Raw genomic sequence first — 16,346 nt, 5'->3', positions numbered from 1 at the left:
GAGGTGGCTTATGAAAGACAACTATCTGATACCACTGCTGCATCAGAGTTCTCTCTCTGTAGAATAGGTGCAGTACAAGCAGTGTCAATATTAGCTTCCCAAACTTCTCCTTGCCAATCTGCCTCAAACCTGATTATGGGGGATAGTAAAAGGGTAGTTCAGTTTCTCTACCACGTATTTTCTTGATGTCTCAGCTAAAGTTGTCAGGGGTATTTATAGCTTCCTTATAAATTGGTTGATTGCCTTTCTTGCATAATTTATACCTTTTGAAGTCTAATGTGGACAAACAAGTATTTCTATAATTTTCAACATTTATTTATTGTTAGCTCATACAGCTTGCACTAATATTTCCAACTATTCCTTGTTCTTCTCCCAGGACGAGAAACCATGGACAACGGGCACTGCAAAGAAGGAATGCTTTCTGTCAGGGGGCACAGACTCTACTTTATCTATTAGAAATTATTTCTTTACCACTGGGTAATCCCTACTTTCAATAAAACTTGTTTGAAACAGTCAGATTGGTATATGATAGTCAGCAATGCTCCTTTATGAAACAGAGTCAATGGAAATCAGCAATGGTAAATGCCAGCAGAAGGTCTTTGGAGTCCATTGGAAATTCTAAATAGAGAAAATCAACTGAGAACATCAAATGTGGTAGAAAGATGATGATGGATACATTAGTACTGCTTTAAGGAGGCCACTGGCATGGCGTCCACATCAAGTGATAATCTGGATATCACCAGGGAAGAAAAAAAGAGGGTGACCTAGAGAAACACTATGTAGAACAATAGAGAAAAGTCAACTCTATCAACATGACACTCGGTACCCAGAACAAATCAGCACAAGACTGAAATAAATGTCAGAATCTGGTGGTCATCCTATACAGCCAAAGGTGTGGGAGGATAAACAATGCCGCTATCATCTGGGGTGTTGGGGCACAATAATTGATACCTAAATCACTAAAGGCTCAACCCTACAAAGTGCTGGGCATACTGGCCCCAATCCAACAAAGCATTAGAAGGAGTCCTATCAAAGTCAATGGGACTACTCACAATACAGGCAAGACGATGCTTAAATACTTTACTGCAAGCAATGCTTGATCTGGGCAGAGGGAGATACATTAGAAGAGCCTCTGGAAGGCATAAGGGCAGTGAAAGGGCCTGCAGATCAGAGCTCAGCTACTCCCCACCCTTGGAGATAATCCTGCTCTTTTCCAAACCAATATTATTTTATCTAATTCCATAGTTCAGCCCCATTACACTTTGCCCACACAGTCTCTACCCATCAACATGGCCCTCTTGAGTGCTGCACACGGATGTAGAAGGGGTTGTGAAAGCAAGTGCTCACTCCCTGTGTTGAGCAGGATGTGCTTTTCACCTTGCTGCAACACTCCTGCCTACGCCCCATGCTCAGTCTGATGGCGTAGCACAGCAGGTGTATCTAGCCCCTCTGTGCCTGCCTCCATGACACAGAACAGTTTGTAGCATTATTGTAAAAACTATTAATCTCATGATGGAGGGGCAGATGGGCCAAACCTGAGTGGCACGGGGCTGTATGAGTGCAAGGTGGGCAATGGCAGTAAGTGGAGCTGGGCAGTTGGGATTAGGAGGAGCTGCCTGACCCTAGGAAGAGAGTCCAATGCTGGGCTGTGGGGGTTTGCGGGGGCAGCACACAGTGAGTGGCCAGGGAGGTCATGGGCATGGTGGATGAGGGCTGGAGGTGAGTAGTTCATGATCTATGGGATGAGTACAAAGGGTTGGGGGTCTCTGGGGTGAGGGGTGAGTGGGGGTTATTGAGGATAGTGGGTTTAGGGGCTGTGATGTTGGGGCCTGTAGCGGGGCGGCCTGGCTCCCAGGCGCCCCTGGAAGGGACGAGCCAGAACAGCCGCCAGAGTGGACAGAGCCACCGCCGCCTGTCTCCGCCCCCCGGAAGTCAAGGGGCGGGACAAGAAGTATAAAGGCCAAGTCACAGCGCTCAGTAGCTGGCTGACAGCGGGAGAGGACAGACGCTGGTGCCCGAGCTCCTGCGGGCCTGAGCCTGCCGAGGGCCCGGTATCCAGAGGAGGACTGGCCGAGCCTGCCGAGAGCCCGGTATCCTGAGGAGTGGTCTGAGCTTCCCCCTGCCGAGGGCCCAGAGGGAGCGGCAAACCTACCTGGTGCTCGGGGCCCGGAGAAGCCCATGATCTGGGACACAGCAGACGAGACTAGGATGAACAGGTACCCATGGAGGAGGAGATGGGAAGTGGCCCGGAGATAGCAGACCCCGAACCCATGTCAGTGTGTTGCGGTCAGGATCCCCACTGACTGCGCGGCAGGCGGACTGCTGTGGATAGGGCCCCGGGCTGGAACACAGTGGAGTGGGTGGGCCTGTGTTCCCCCCTGCCACGCTGTGCCGGGTGGCAGTCTCTCCTCCTTCTTGTCTAAGGGGCCTGGGCCTCTGACAGACTATTTGTTTGCTGCCCCGCCCTGACCTAGGGCCCGGGCTACCACAAACTGACCCAGCACCTGCTACAAGGCCTGAGCCGCTGATTGACTATTGGTTTGCTGCCCTGCCCTGATCTAGGGCTGGGCTGTTACTTGTGTGCTCACTCCCTGCATAAGGGCTGAGCCCTGAACTCGTAATTGTGTGCTCAGTCCCTGCACAAGGGCCTGAGCTCGGAACTGTTATTAGCTTTGTAGCGGGGCGGCCTGGCTCCCAGGCGCCCCTGGAAGGGACGAGCCCCACCCCGGAATTACTACAGGGCCTTTGAGGGAGGGAGGGTTGTTGGGGTATATTTGGGACAGGAGGGCATTTGGGGGTCCATGTGAAGGATGGGGTATATATGGGATGTGGTGGGAAAGGCATCTGGGGGTCTGTATGGTGGGGGTGTATGAGACCAGAGGCACTTTAAGGTGGGCCCCCACAATTTACATAGTACACAGGGTCCCAAAATTCTTTAATCTGAGGGTGTGGGGGGGGGGCATCTAAACCTACCACTGAGGAGGAATTAATTTCACAAAGCCCAATGGGGCACCCGAGCCTTCCAGACAGGCAGCCCCATGCCCACAACAGTGAGAGCTCCCTCCCTGTGGTGTTTAGATGCTGCATGTGATTATTAGAACTGGGAGCACTGGCTGTTGGGAGTCTGAAAGGACAGGAAACAGGAAGGAGGGGGGAGGAGTTGAGGCAGCTGTCAGAGTTAGAGTGTGCAGCTACAGCTTGGTAAAGAGTTCCACTGTAAATAAAGTTCTGTTGAAGTTTGTTAATACCTTGCCTGGTGGATACAATATTTTGGTAACGAGGATGGATCTTCTGCCTCTGAACCCACCTGCACCCTTTCTGCAAAGCCCAGGTGAGCCTCCAATTGCTTTTACTGTCTGGATCCATATGTTTGAGACTTACCTGCTTGCAATCAGTGCTACAGAGATTTCTGAAGTAAGAAAGCGTGCTCTGCTAATCCACTGCTTTGGAGCAGAAGGGCATCATATATTTTACACTTTTCCCCTTGCAGATGATAAATATGAGACTGCACTCACTGCATTAAAGAACTTTTTTGTGCCAAAAGTGAATGTAGTAGCTAATCACTACAGATTTTGCCAGTGTGAGCAGAAACCAGGGGAGACTATAATGCAGTATATTGCTTCCCTGAGGAGTATGATTGTAACTTGTGACTTTGGGAATATGGCAGATGAGATTATTAGAGACCAGCTCATTGAGAAAACAACCATGCTTCATGTAAGAGAACACTTACTTCTAGAACCACAACTTACACTAGAAAAAGCAATAACCATTGCTACTCAGATTGAGTCAGCTACAGCTGAAGTCAAAATAATGAGCAAGGGTACAGGGGCCCAGTCCAGACTGTGACTCCTTTGCTGAAAATTTCACTATCACTGCAGACAAACAATTGCAAAAGGAAAACTAATGAAAAGACACTGAATCAGCAAATGCAAAATACAGTAGAAGCATGCTTTCACTGTGGATCCCCACAATATCTTGAAAGCTACACAGGATGTCCAGCAAAAGTAGCTCAGTGCAATCATTGCAAAAAGATTGGATATTTTGCTAAAGTATGGTGCAGTAGCCAGTTCAATCAACAGGTGCATGCAGTTACAATACCAGATGTTACTGTGCTGAGTGTAGACAAAATCATTACTGCACATATTCCAGAACAGATAAAGTGCACTGTAAATGTTTCTGCCATACCCTCAGGCAAATCACACTCTATTCAGCTAATGTTGGATGCTGGATCAGAAGTATCTGTACTACCTGATTCCATCTATTTGTGTTACTTTAAAGATGTGCCTCTTACTGAACCCAAACTTCACTTGGTATGCTATTTGAAAAAACATATTCTAGTACATGGCTGCCTGCCAGCAATAGTTACTTTTGGTGATTGCTGTGTAACTGCAGAGTTCTACATTGTCCACAAAGGCACTCCTATCCTTGGCAGAGATTTATTAGCTGCTTTAAATCTTAGGATAGTTAATGGACGAATTGATCTTCCCCAGCAAAGCACTCTTGCGGTACACGCACCAGTTTCAGCTGGGACCCAACTCCAGGTTGAGGAGAAACTCAGCTGTGCTTATGGGTTTCTGCATAAAGTTAAAATGCAGAATAATGTGATATCTGTATGACATAAGTTATTGCGCTTAGCATTTTCAGTCAGGGAAGCTGTTTCAGAGGAACTTAGAAAACTTATTCAAAAGGACATTATTGAAAAGATTAACTCCTTGGAATGGGTTTCACCTATAGTAGTGATGCAGAAGAAGGGTGGGGACATTCGCCTTTGTGTGGACTTAAGGGAGCCAAATAAAGCTATTGTGATTGACAGCCATGCTCTTCCTCACATAGAGGAAGTATTTGCAGAACTCCGTGGAGCAAAGATGTTTTCTACTCTTGATTTGCAGAGCGCATACCATCAGGTTATGTTGCATGAAGATAGCAGAGACCCCACAGCATTTATTACACATCAGGGACTATTTTGTTTTAAACGTGTTCCATACGGTCTCGCATCAGCCCCAAGTGCCTTTCAAAAAATGATGTAATTGATTCTGAAGAATCAACATGGCAGGCCTGCACAACTAGTAAAGCGGCGAGGGCCATATTACTCCAAAGAAAATAGCTGAGGGCCGAAACCCCCCGGCCGTGCTGAAACACCCCCCCCCCCCCCGCCACCCAGCCCCGCCGAACCCCGTCCCCCCCCCCAGTGCCGCCCAGCCCCCGTGTAAGCAAGCAGAACTCATCCCGGTGGCGCNACCCCCGCCGAACCCCGGCCCCCCCCCCCCAGGGCCGCCCAGCCCCCGTGTAAGCAAGCAGAACTCATCCCGGTGGCGCCTCCTGCTGGTCTTCTTGGGAATTAGCTCATCCAGCCATTGGAGCGACCTCTGCAGGCTGGTGTCCCACTGCCGCTGGCTCTGTGTCCCTCCTGGACCCCGGTGCCCTTTGATCTGGGGTGCTGCCCCCTGGCAATACCCCCACACTCTGGCTCTTGGTCTCCTCTCTCTGGGGAACCCCCAATCCTCTAATCCCCACCTCACTTCAGTATAAGGCTACTGCCAGTCACCAACTAGCCCCCGCGCCCTGGGGTAGACTGCAGTATATCAGTCACTCATCACAGGCAAGGTTGGGTTTGGACCTGCTGCCTCCCTCTATAGCTGGGCTGCCCCTCTGCAGCCGTGGTACTGGTCTTAGGCCCTTAGCTAGGTCCACAGCTTGGGGGTTTTCCAGGCTGGAGTTCCCCAGCTCCTCTAGCCTTCCCCAGCCCTGCTCCACTCCCAGTACCCTGCTCAACTCCCTAGCAGCTAGACCTTTCTCTCTCTACAAGCAGAGAGAGACTTCCTCTGGGCCTCTGGCTCACAGCCTTTTTATACAGGCCAGCTGGGGCCTGATTGTGGCATGGCCCAGCTGCAGCACCTTCCCCAATCAGCTCAGCTTTTCCCCTGCCACAGCCCTCCCCCAAGGCTGTTTTAAGCCCTTCAGGGCAGGAGCGGGGTAACCACCCGGCTACACCCCCCGAAACACATCCCCCACCCCAGCGCCGCCCGCACCGCAGAAACAAACCCTCCTTCCCCAGCGCCGCCCCGCCGAAACAGCTGTGGGCCGAAAAGGAAGGGGTTTTTTTTTGGGGGGGGGGAGAGGGTGTGATACTTTATTAATTTTTCAATTAAAGCAAACAATTTTTTAAATTATTTTAATTTTTTTTTATGACTCATGGAAAAATGAAAAGCACCTGTTCCGTTGAAAGAAAACATTTGTACTTTTCATAATTATCTTGCAACTTTAATGAGAGATATTACATCTCTGTTTGGCAACAAGCTTGTCGAATTCGGGGGTCGTATCTGAAGTGGATATTTTCATAATGTCTTCCAAATGGTCATCAGTCAGAGAAGAACGTTGCTTGTTTTTATTCATGTTCATGATGGAAAATGTTTGTTCACATATGTAAGTGCTTCCAAAAATGCTGAACGTTTTCAGTGCAACTTCAATAAGATTCTTGTATTTTTCATCATCCAGATTTTTGTAGAAGTCCCACAGGCTGCTTTCTCTGTGCTTATTTCGGTAAACTGCTGAACACTGAAGTTCAATAACCTCCAACTGCAAATCTTGTGGCACTTCCTCTGGATCCACAGAAAAGGGATCTTCAATCAGCTTCAACTGGATGTCATCATCTTTAGACAAAGTAAGTCTTCTGTCAAATTCTTCAATCAAAAGATTGATGTGCTTTGCGTATTTTTCTCCTAATTCGGCATGTTTGTGCTGAGGGATACGCTGTGCACAAGTGGGAAAGTGACACATTTCACCTTTTGACAGCTGACTTCTGAAAAGTTTCAATTTCATTTTGAAAGTTTTCACTGCTGCACACATTTGAAATATAAGTTGATTTTTTCCCTGAAGTTGAATGTTGAGATCATTCAGGTGTGCTGTAATGTCACAAAAAAAAAGGGATCTTGATTCCAGGACTCATTTTCAAGCTCCGGGAATTTTATTGGCCCATTTTCTAGAAATTTTGCTATTTCCTTTTTCAAAGCAACGAAACGCTGGAGCACTCTTCCTCGACTCAACCACCTCACTTCCGTATGGTAGATTAAGTCGCTGCACGCGGCGTCTTCCCCTTCAAGAAAGGCTCGAAATGTCCTATGTTTTTGTCCTCTAGAACGGATGAGGTTTACAATGGAAACTACCACTGACATTACATGCTCAAATTTTAAGACTTTGCTACACAAAACCTGCTGATGTATAATGCAGTGATGTTTGGTTATTTGTCTCCCGATAAATTCTTCAAGAAGAGTAACTGCTCCAACATTTTTTCCACACATAGCTGGAGCACCATCAATACAAATGGCCACCAAGTTTGTGAAATCTACTCCCAACTTATCATTCATGCACTTTATCACTTCACTGGAGATTTCTTTTCCAGTTGTGCGACCCATCATGGAGCACATGCCAACAAGTTCTTCAGTAATTTTAAAGTTTTTATCAATACCTCTAATAAAAATAAGAAGTTGGGCAGTGTCTTTTAAATCGGTGCTTTCATCCATAGCTAGGGAGTAAAAGCAGAATTCACTGACTCTGCTTTAACTGATCACTTAAATTAGTAGAAATGTCAGCTATTCTTCTCTGTACAGTCATGCGTGATAGACTGATATTCTCAAATATTCCCCTCTTTTTTGGACATAACTCAGATACAGCAATCAACATACACTTTTTTAAAAACTCACCTTCTGTGAAGCATTTCCCAGCAGCAGCAATTTCCTTAGAAATTTGAAAACTTACTTTAGTAACTGTATGATTCTCGGTGCTCACTTTCATGAAAATTTGCTGTTCTCCACTAAGGTTTTTTCACTAAACTGGCTGCTTTAATTATTTTTTCATTTGGGTTCAATTTGGCGAGATTGGGATGTTTAGTTTCAAAGTGCCGCCGAAGGTTGTATTCTTTCGGAATGGCTAACGTTTTGCGACACACAGTATTTTGTCTTTGGAAACAGTACATAAGTATTTATTTGTCCATTCAGTGTTGAAAACTCTGTGCTCTGATTCTCTTTTTCTTTTCACTCATGGTAGCCATTATGAAGCTCAAGATTTTGTTGAATAAATTCACACACAAGGAAAACACTCAGTCACACACAAAGAGAAGAAATCTCTCACGGCACATGGCACACTAGCAAGGCACTGACAGTGCGTGGAAGCCTGTAGAGGGGGAAAGAAACGGCGCGCATAGGGTAACCAGATCACAGCAGTAAAATAGGACCTGCCCCCTCCCTGTTCGGCCCCACCATTACACCCCTCTTTAATTCCCAGGGGTCACTATATTACTGCACACAGCAGTACCAAAAATTAAAATACTGAAAATGGATGCCTCCTTCCAGCCACTGATTCGCCGCTCGCCTCCTCACCTCCCCCCAAGTATAAAGCCTCGCCGCCACTACCTGCCCGCCCACCCTCTCGGTTCGTCATCCCCCCATGAAATAAGGGGAGGGGAAAATGGGCACAGTTTGAAGGGATTTTCTTGGGCTATGAACTAAGCCAGGGAGAGGAAAGGGGGTCAGTGTGAAGGGATTGGATGTGACTGTCCAACACACAAACTCGGGGGCCGCAGGGAGCCCAGGGGGGTGGGGAGCAGTGTGATAGGGTCCAGGGAGGGGTAAGGTCCCTGGACCAGGGAAGAGGGCAGCAGTCAGGGCAGGGCAGGTGCAACACACACACACACATGCAGGGCTGCCCGGAGGGGGGGGCAAGTGGGGCAATTTGCCCCAGGCCCCGCAGGATCCCCCATGAGAATGTTGGAGGCTCCACCCTGCCTCTGCCTTCGCCTTCCCCCATCCCCCAGTGCCTCAGTGCGCTGCATAGGGTGACCAGATCACAGGGATGAAATATCGGGATGCATGGGGGGGGGGAGCAAAAGAAAAATGGAGGCGGAGGGGGAAAAAAAAAAAAAGCAGGGTCCGGGGGCATTAGCTACCTTCCCCGCGGAGCCTCTGGCCCCCCGGCCTGCTGCAGCGCAGCCGAGCGGGAGAGGCGCGGGGCTCCCCGGCAGCAGCGGGGAAGTTTATCGGTTTGGGGGACCCTGACCGGCTCCTCGCCCCTGTATGCCGGCCGTCCCACCTGGGACAAGTCTCGCCCCGGCAGCCCCTCTCCACCGCGTGTCTCTGATGGGCAGCCCATACCCCTGGGCCGCGCCACCCATCCAGGCCCTGCCCGCTCCGCGCTGCCCCCGGACCCACCGTGCTGCCCCGTGGGCTTCAGGGCTGGAGCAGCCGCCGCGCTGCACTGCAGCGCTCCCGGCCCCGGCCGGCCATGGCCCGTGTGCCCAGGCTGCTGCACAGGGGCATCTCCTCCCCAGGCCCGGCTCGGGATCCAATGGAGTAGTGAGGGGGCGGGGATTTGGGGAGGGATCCAATGGGGGAAGGAGGAGGTGGAGTGGGGCGGGGGGGTGAGAGCCCCTGCAGGCTCTGCCTGTGTGCCGGAGTGGAGGGCAAAATTGTTTGTTTGTCCAGTGTCCCGACTGAACATCGTTCGGGATGCAGGAAAAACAAGCAAATATCAGGACAGTCCCGATAAAATCGGGATGTCTGGTTATCCTAGCGCCGCGTCTAGGAGCAGCCCTGGACAGCGCTGCAGCGGCGTTGCTCCAGCGAGGCCTGAGCTCCTCCTGCTCAGAGCCGTGTGGTAAGGGGGCAGGGCTGCGAGCTGCAGCCGAGCAGCGGGAGCTCACGCCCCGCTGGAGCCACCGCTGCAGAGCTGTCCAGGGCCACTCCTGGACGCGGCGCACTGAGGCTCCAGGAGACGGGGGAGGCGGGGGTTAGCAGCATGGTAAGGATCTCTGAGCTGGGCATCCCTCCCTAGCCCTGACCCCCAGCTCCGAGCACAGCCCCTCTGAGCCAGACACCCCCTGACCCCATCCCCCCCTCAGCCCTGACCCCCAGCTCCGAGCACAGCCCCTCTGAGCCAGACACCCCCCTGACCCCATCGCCCTGCAGCCCTGACTCCTAGCTCTGAGCCCAGCTCCTGTGAGCTAAGCACCCCCCACGATCCCATCCCCCAGCAGCCCTGACCCCCAGCTCCGAGTCCAATCCCTCTGAGCCAGACACCCCCTTGACCCCATCCCCCCCCAGCCCTGACCTCAGCTCTGAGCCCAGCCCCTCTGAGCTGGACATCCCCCTGACCCCAGCCCCCGTGAGCTGCGGCTCGAGCCCAGGCCGGGTGCCTCCCCCCTCGCTTGGACTTACCGGCTCTGCCTCGTGCCCAGCGCTTCCCGCCTCAGCAGCCCCGGAAGTGACATTGGACGCCAGGCAGGAGGAGCGGGAGACTGAGACGCGTGTGCCGGGGGGGCCGACCTCACAACCTAGCGCGCACACTGCGCTCCGACCGCCTGGACGGTCAGAAGCGTGGCTGCCAGGTTCGCCCCCTTCTGGGGAGGGGGGCGACCTCACAGCCCTGCGTGTGCGTGCACTGCGCTCCGACAGCCCGGACGGTCAGAAGCGCGGCTGTCGGGTTTGCCCCCTGCCCAGGGGTGAGGGAGGTCGGGCCAGCAGGGGGTGAACCCGGCAGCTGCGCTTCTGAGTGTCAGGGTGGTCAGAGTGTGGCGCGTGGGGATGTGAGGTCGGGCCCCCCAGGCAGGGGGTGAACCTGGAAACCCCCACACACCACTTGCCTGCGGGCTGCACAGTGGGCCCATGCCTGTGTGTTGTGCAGGCCTGCAACATGGAGTTCAGTGCTATTTGGATGATATTATTGTGTTTGGAAATACTACCGAGGAGCATGACAATAACCTGCAGTCTGTACTAAACTGCATCAGCAAAGCAGGCCTCAAACTCAATAGGTCCAAATGCAAATTTAGACAAACTGAACTCTCCTTTCTGGGGCATACAATTTCACAGGCTGGACTAAAACCTGATCCAGATCATATCCTGGCAATTTCAAATTCTCCTCCTCCAACAGATTTGCAAACCTTACATTCCTTCTTGGGTCTTACCTCCTGGTATGCAAAATTCATTCCCAATTATGCTTCTGTCATTGAACCGTTACAAGAATTACTACGGAGAAGTTCAACCTTAGTGTGGACAACGGATGCACAAGTTAGTTTTGAAAGGGTGAAAGACTTGATTGTACATAGTCCAGTACTTGCATTATTCAGTCCCGCATTGCCCACAATTATAACTACTGATGCTTCTGATTATGGACTTGGGGCTGTCCTCACACAACTTCATGAGGACAACACAGAGAGGACTGTTGCATTTGCTTCAAGGACGCTAAGTAATGCTGAGAGAAAATATTCTACAGTTGAAAAAGAAGCATTTGCTTGTGTCTGGGCTACTGAAAAATGGAGAACTTACCTGTGGGGCCGCAAGTTCAAGTTGCGCACAGACCACAGCCCTTTGACAACATTGCTCACCACAAAAGGACTGGGAAGAGCAGGATATCGTATTGCTAGATGGTCTGTAAGACTACTTTCTTTCAATTATGAACTGGAATATAAGCCTGGAAACAAAAATGTGGTAGCTGATTGCCTTTTTCGCCTGCCTTTGCCTTCACCGGATGGTCCACCGGAGGATGAGGATGTAGTAGTTGCGCTTATTACAAGCACTCTTACTGCAGTTACAAGAGAACAATTTCAAGCTGCTTGTTCAGCGTGTCCAATTCAACAAAAAATACGGGAATTTCTGACAAAGAGATGGCCCAGTAACCCAAAAAACCTTGACCCAGTTTTGCTGCCTTATTTTAGAGTTCGGGATGAACTTTCTTTGCTCGATGGCTGTGTGCTACGAGGTACACACTGGCTACTTGTGCCAGAAGAATTACCGTCAAAACTCATACACCTGGCACACGATATTCATCAAGGAATTGTCAGAACTAAATAACGACTACGGGATCTGTATTGGTGGCCAGGGATGGACTCTCAAACTGAAGCACTCATAAAATCCCATGTCACTTGCCAAATGCATGATAAGACAGCAGTGACATGTACCCCTCCATTACAGCCTGTTCCTCTTCCTGAATCTGCATGGGAAAAAGTGGTGATTGACATTGTAGGATCCTTTGATACTGCTCCACTTGACTGTCGGTATGCCATCACTTTAATAGACTATTTCAGCAAATGGCCTGAGGTGGCGTTTACATCGCAAATTTCTTCTGCTACAGTAATTAAGTTCCTCTCTTCAGTTTTTAGCCGGGAAGGTAACCCCAAAAAACTGGTTTCAGATAATGGTAGTCAATTTACTTCCCTGGAGTTTGAAACTTTTCTAGCAGAGAGGAACATTTTACACAGGAGGTCATCCCTATATTACCCTCAAGCCAATGGGGAAATCGAACGGTTTAACAGAAGTTTGAAAGAGAGTTTGCAAACAGCTAAACTGGAAGGGCGATTGTGGATACCCTTGACTACTGATTTCTTGCAAGCATACCGGGCTACACGACATGCCACAATGCAAAGATCACCCGCAGAGTTACTTCATGGGAAACAGATGACTACTAAACTGAACATTGCTGGATTGTTAAAGGCACGACCTGATGCCCAACACAAGAATGATGTGAGAAAGACAGTTGAACAGAATGAAGCAAAGTCTAAGGCTTTCACAGACAAACAGCGAGGTGCTAAGGAACCAAAGTTTGAGTGTGGTTCCTTTGTTAGAATATGAAAACGTGGACTCTTATGCAAAGGGGACCATAAATTCACAGCTCCTCTTAAAATCATAGAGAAGAAGGGACCTTACACCTATCGACTTTCTGATGGGTGGGTATGGAATGCTTCTTATCTTGCACCTGCCTAGGCACCAAGAGGAGATTATGCCAACACCCAGTCTGCATTGGATGACTTCACTGTAGAACCAACACAACAAGACATTGGAACCAGGGCTTGAGAGACGGCCTGTCAGATCCAGACGACCACCTGCCTGGAGTAGAGACTATGCTATGTAGTATCTACAGTGTTTTCAGTGTAATATTCCTGCCAACAGTATAGTGTCTTGTTTCATATTTGTTCCTGTGATTAGAACAACAATGTTTATTTTAATTTGGAAAATTTCTTAAGAGAGGAGGGAATGTGGTGTTTAGATGCTGCATGTGATTATTAGAACTGGGAGCACTGGCTGTTGGGAGTCTGAAAGGACAGGAAACAGGAAGGAGGGGGAAGAGTTGAGGAGGTTGGGAGAGTTACAGAGTGTGCAGCTACAGCTTGGTAAAGAGAGTTCCACTGTAAATAAAGTTCTGTTGAAGTTTGTTAATACTTGGCCTGGTGGATACAACACTCCCTCTCTCAAGCTAATGGCAGTGGCTCCACCTTCTGCATAGGCAGAGATTGCTACATCGGTTACACTCAGGTTGGTTTTAGAACTTTTTTTCACAGCTATGAGGACTGGAAACCTGAGATTCTGATAAGGCTCTGTAAAACAAGGCCTTAGGTATGCGCACATTGTACTGATGCCTTAATTTGTCCCAAATGTGTATCAAAACATTACTTAGCGAGAACCAAGTCTGAGGAGTCCATCAGTGCCTATGTGATCATATGAACCCCCTGAGAATTTTCTGTGAGCGATGTCTCACTTTGTGATCTTGAGTAGGTGGAACTTGTCTTATTGAGTAGAGCTTGGGATAGTAACACTTGTTTCTTCCCCCTCCCCACACACACACAATTTGAGCCCTGATAAAGGTCACTATTGAATATTAAATGTAGCAGATGGTAGAAATCAATAGTACTTTGTTGGCGGACTTACTGCCCTAGTGAAAAAGCCTGTTTGCGACATTGCTTTATTTTTCTTCTATTTTCATTCTGTATAGAGACAGTCTTTCCCTAGAGTCTCCTTGACCATGCTTGAGTAGTCTGTTTAGTGTGGAACACTGACATTCTGAGTTAGAGTAGGTGGATACAATACATGGACTCATTGCAATTCCTTTGGGTATATGTTATAGTCCTTCTGAAATGTATGTATCTATTCTGTTTGTCTACCTGCTTGGATAGCTCTGTGGCCTACATCTATATGTCTATATAAAGTTTACGGGGCCCCATTTGTGCATGCTTATCAACTTACCCTTGCCACCTAATTCTTAAGAGCAGTATAAACTGTTTGCACCGTTATCAACCATGCCTCCTCCTGTTTATGTATAGATATTCCTGCTAAGCCTAGCTAGAATTTGGGCATAGCAGTGCTATAAATGCTTACATTGTATCTACTTTTGTAAGCTGTTGTACACTTTCCCCAAGAGAAGAATCAGAACTTGTCTCTAAATGTTTATCACTGGCTCTAGGCAGGTTTTGTAGTTAGATCAATGGATGAGCTTCTTAATTGTTAATGTTGTATTGATTACAGAATTCCTTATAAATCATGTCACTTACTTAATAAAGCTTTATTATGTAACAAAAAATAACCATCTATTCCCTTTAACTTTTGAAGTAGGGTATTATTCGTTTCTTATTAGATGCATTTAATCTGAATTTATAATGGTAAAATATCTAGTAATGCATAGGTTTCAAGATCAATGTACACAACTTATCATTCTAAAGCTAATTAGCTGTGGTTGTAATATTTAAGGGACTATTTCAGAACAATGGACTATCGAATGTTGCTTAGCAAAGCTGTGCAGAAATGTGAAACTTGCCTGCTTTTAGGCGTTAAAATCCACTGTAAAATCCACCTCAAGTTGCTGGAAATTCTACAAAAGAAGGCTGCTAAAGCTCAGCCTAGAACTTGACAACATCGTCAAAAACAGCCCTTCATTTCAACCCAGTTTTCCATGGCCAACTCTTGTTGAGATTCCTAAATGAGGTTTTGGGTCTGACTCCCATGTGCCCTCTCAAATTTCTCCATTGCTCACCAGAACTGGAAGTAGGACTACACCTCAGCTCTGAGGAGGCAACAGAACTCAGAAAGTAAGGAAATGGTTCATATAGTAAAATTGGGCTATAAATATTATTAGGACTGTCAATTAATCACAGTTAACTCAAGCGATTAACACAAATCAAATTAATTAGATTTTTTAAAAAAGTTGCAATTAATCACTGTTTTAATTGCATAAGAACATAAGAATGGCCCTACTGGGTCAGACCAAAGGTCCATCTAGCCAAGTATCCTGTCTTCCGACAGTGGCCAGTGCCAGGTGCCCCAGAGGGAATGAACAGAACAGGTAAACATCAAGTGATCCATCCCGTCGCTCATTCCCAGCTTCTGGCAAACAGGCTAGGGACACCATTCCTGCCCATCCTGGCTAATACCCATTGATGGACCTATCCTCCATGAATGTATATAGTTCTTTTTTTAACCCTGTTATGGTCTTAGCCTTCACAACATCTTCTGGCAAGGAGCTCAACAGGTTGACTGTGCATTGTGTGAAGAAATACTTCCTTTTATTTGTTTTAAACTTGCTGCCTATTAATTTCATTTGGTGACCCCTAGTTCTTGTGTTATAAGAAGTAGTAAAGAACACTTCCTTATCTATTTTCTCTACACCAGTCATGATTTTATAGACTGCAATTATATCTCCCTTTAGCTGTCTCTTTTCCAAGCTGAAAAGTCCCAGTTTTATTAATCTCTCCTCATACGGAAGCTGTTCCATGCCCCTAATCATTTTTGTTGCCCTTTTCTGAACCTTTTCCAATTCCAATATATCTTTTTTGAGATGGGGCGACCACATCTGCACACAGTATTCAAGATGTGGGTGAACCATAGATTTATATAGAGTCAACATGATATTTTCTATCCTATTATCTATCCCTTTCTTAATTATTTCCCAGCATTCTGTTCACTTTTTTGACTGCTGCTGCACATTGAGTGGATGTTTTCAGAGAACTATCCACAATGACTCTACAGAAAAGGACCTAGGGGTTACAGTGGACGAGAAGCTGGATAGGAGTCAACAGTGCGGCCTTGAAGGTTAATGGCATTTTGGGCTGTATAAGTAGGGGCATTGCCAGCAGATCAAGAGACGTGATCATTCCCCTCTATTCGATACTGGTGAAGCATCATCTGGAGTACTGTGTCCAGGTTTAGGCCCCACACTACAAGAAGGATGTGGAAAAATTGGAAAGAGTCCAGCGGAGGGCAACAAAAACGATTAGGGGGCTGGAACACATGACTTATGAGGAGAGGCTGAGGGAACTGGGATTGTTTAGGCCTTGGCTACACTTGGCAATTCACAGCGCTGCCAAGTGCTAGCGTAGTCACACCACCAACGCTATGAGAGCTCTCTCGCAGTGCTGTAAGTGCTCCACCTCTCCGAGGGGAGTAGCTTGCAGTGCTGCGAGCGAGCGTGCAGCGCTGCAGGTGCTGATTACACTGGCGCTTTACAGCGCTGCACTCGCTGCACTCAGGGGGGGGGCGTTTTCACACCCCTGAGCACAGCAAGTTGCAGTGCTGTACAGCGCCGGTGTAGCC

Source organism: Trachemys scripta, chromosome 1 (genome assembly GCF_013100865.1).
Source record: "Trachemys scripta elegans isolate TJP31775 chromosome 1, CAS_Tse_1.0, whole genome shotgun sequence".
In the NCBI taxonomy this organism is placed as follows: Eukaryota; Metazoa; Chordata; order Testudines; family Emydidae; genus Trachemys; species Trachemys scripta.
The sequence above is the reverse complement of the archived record's forward strand: the minus strand, read 5'-3'. Positions refer to the sequence as shown.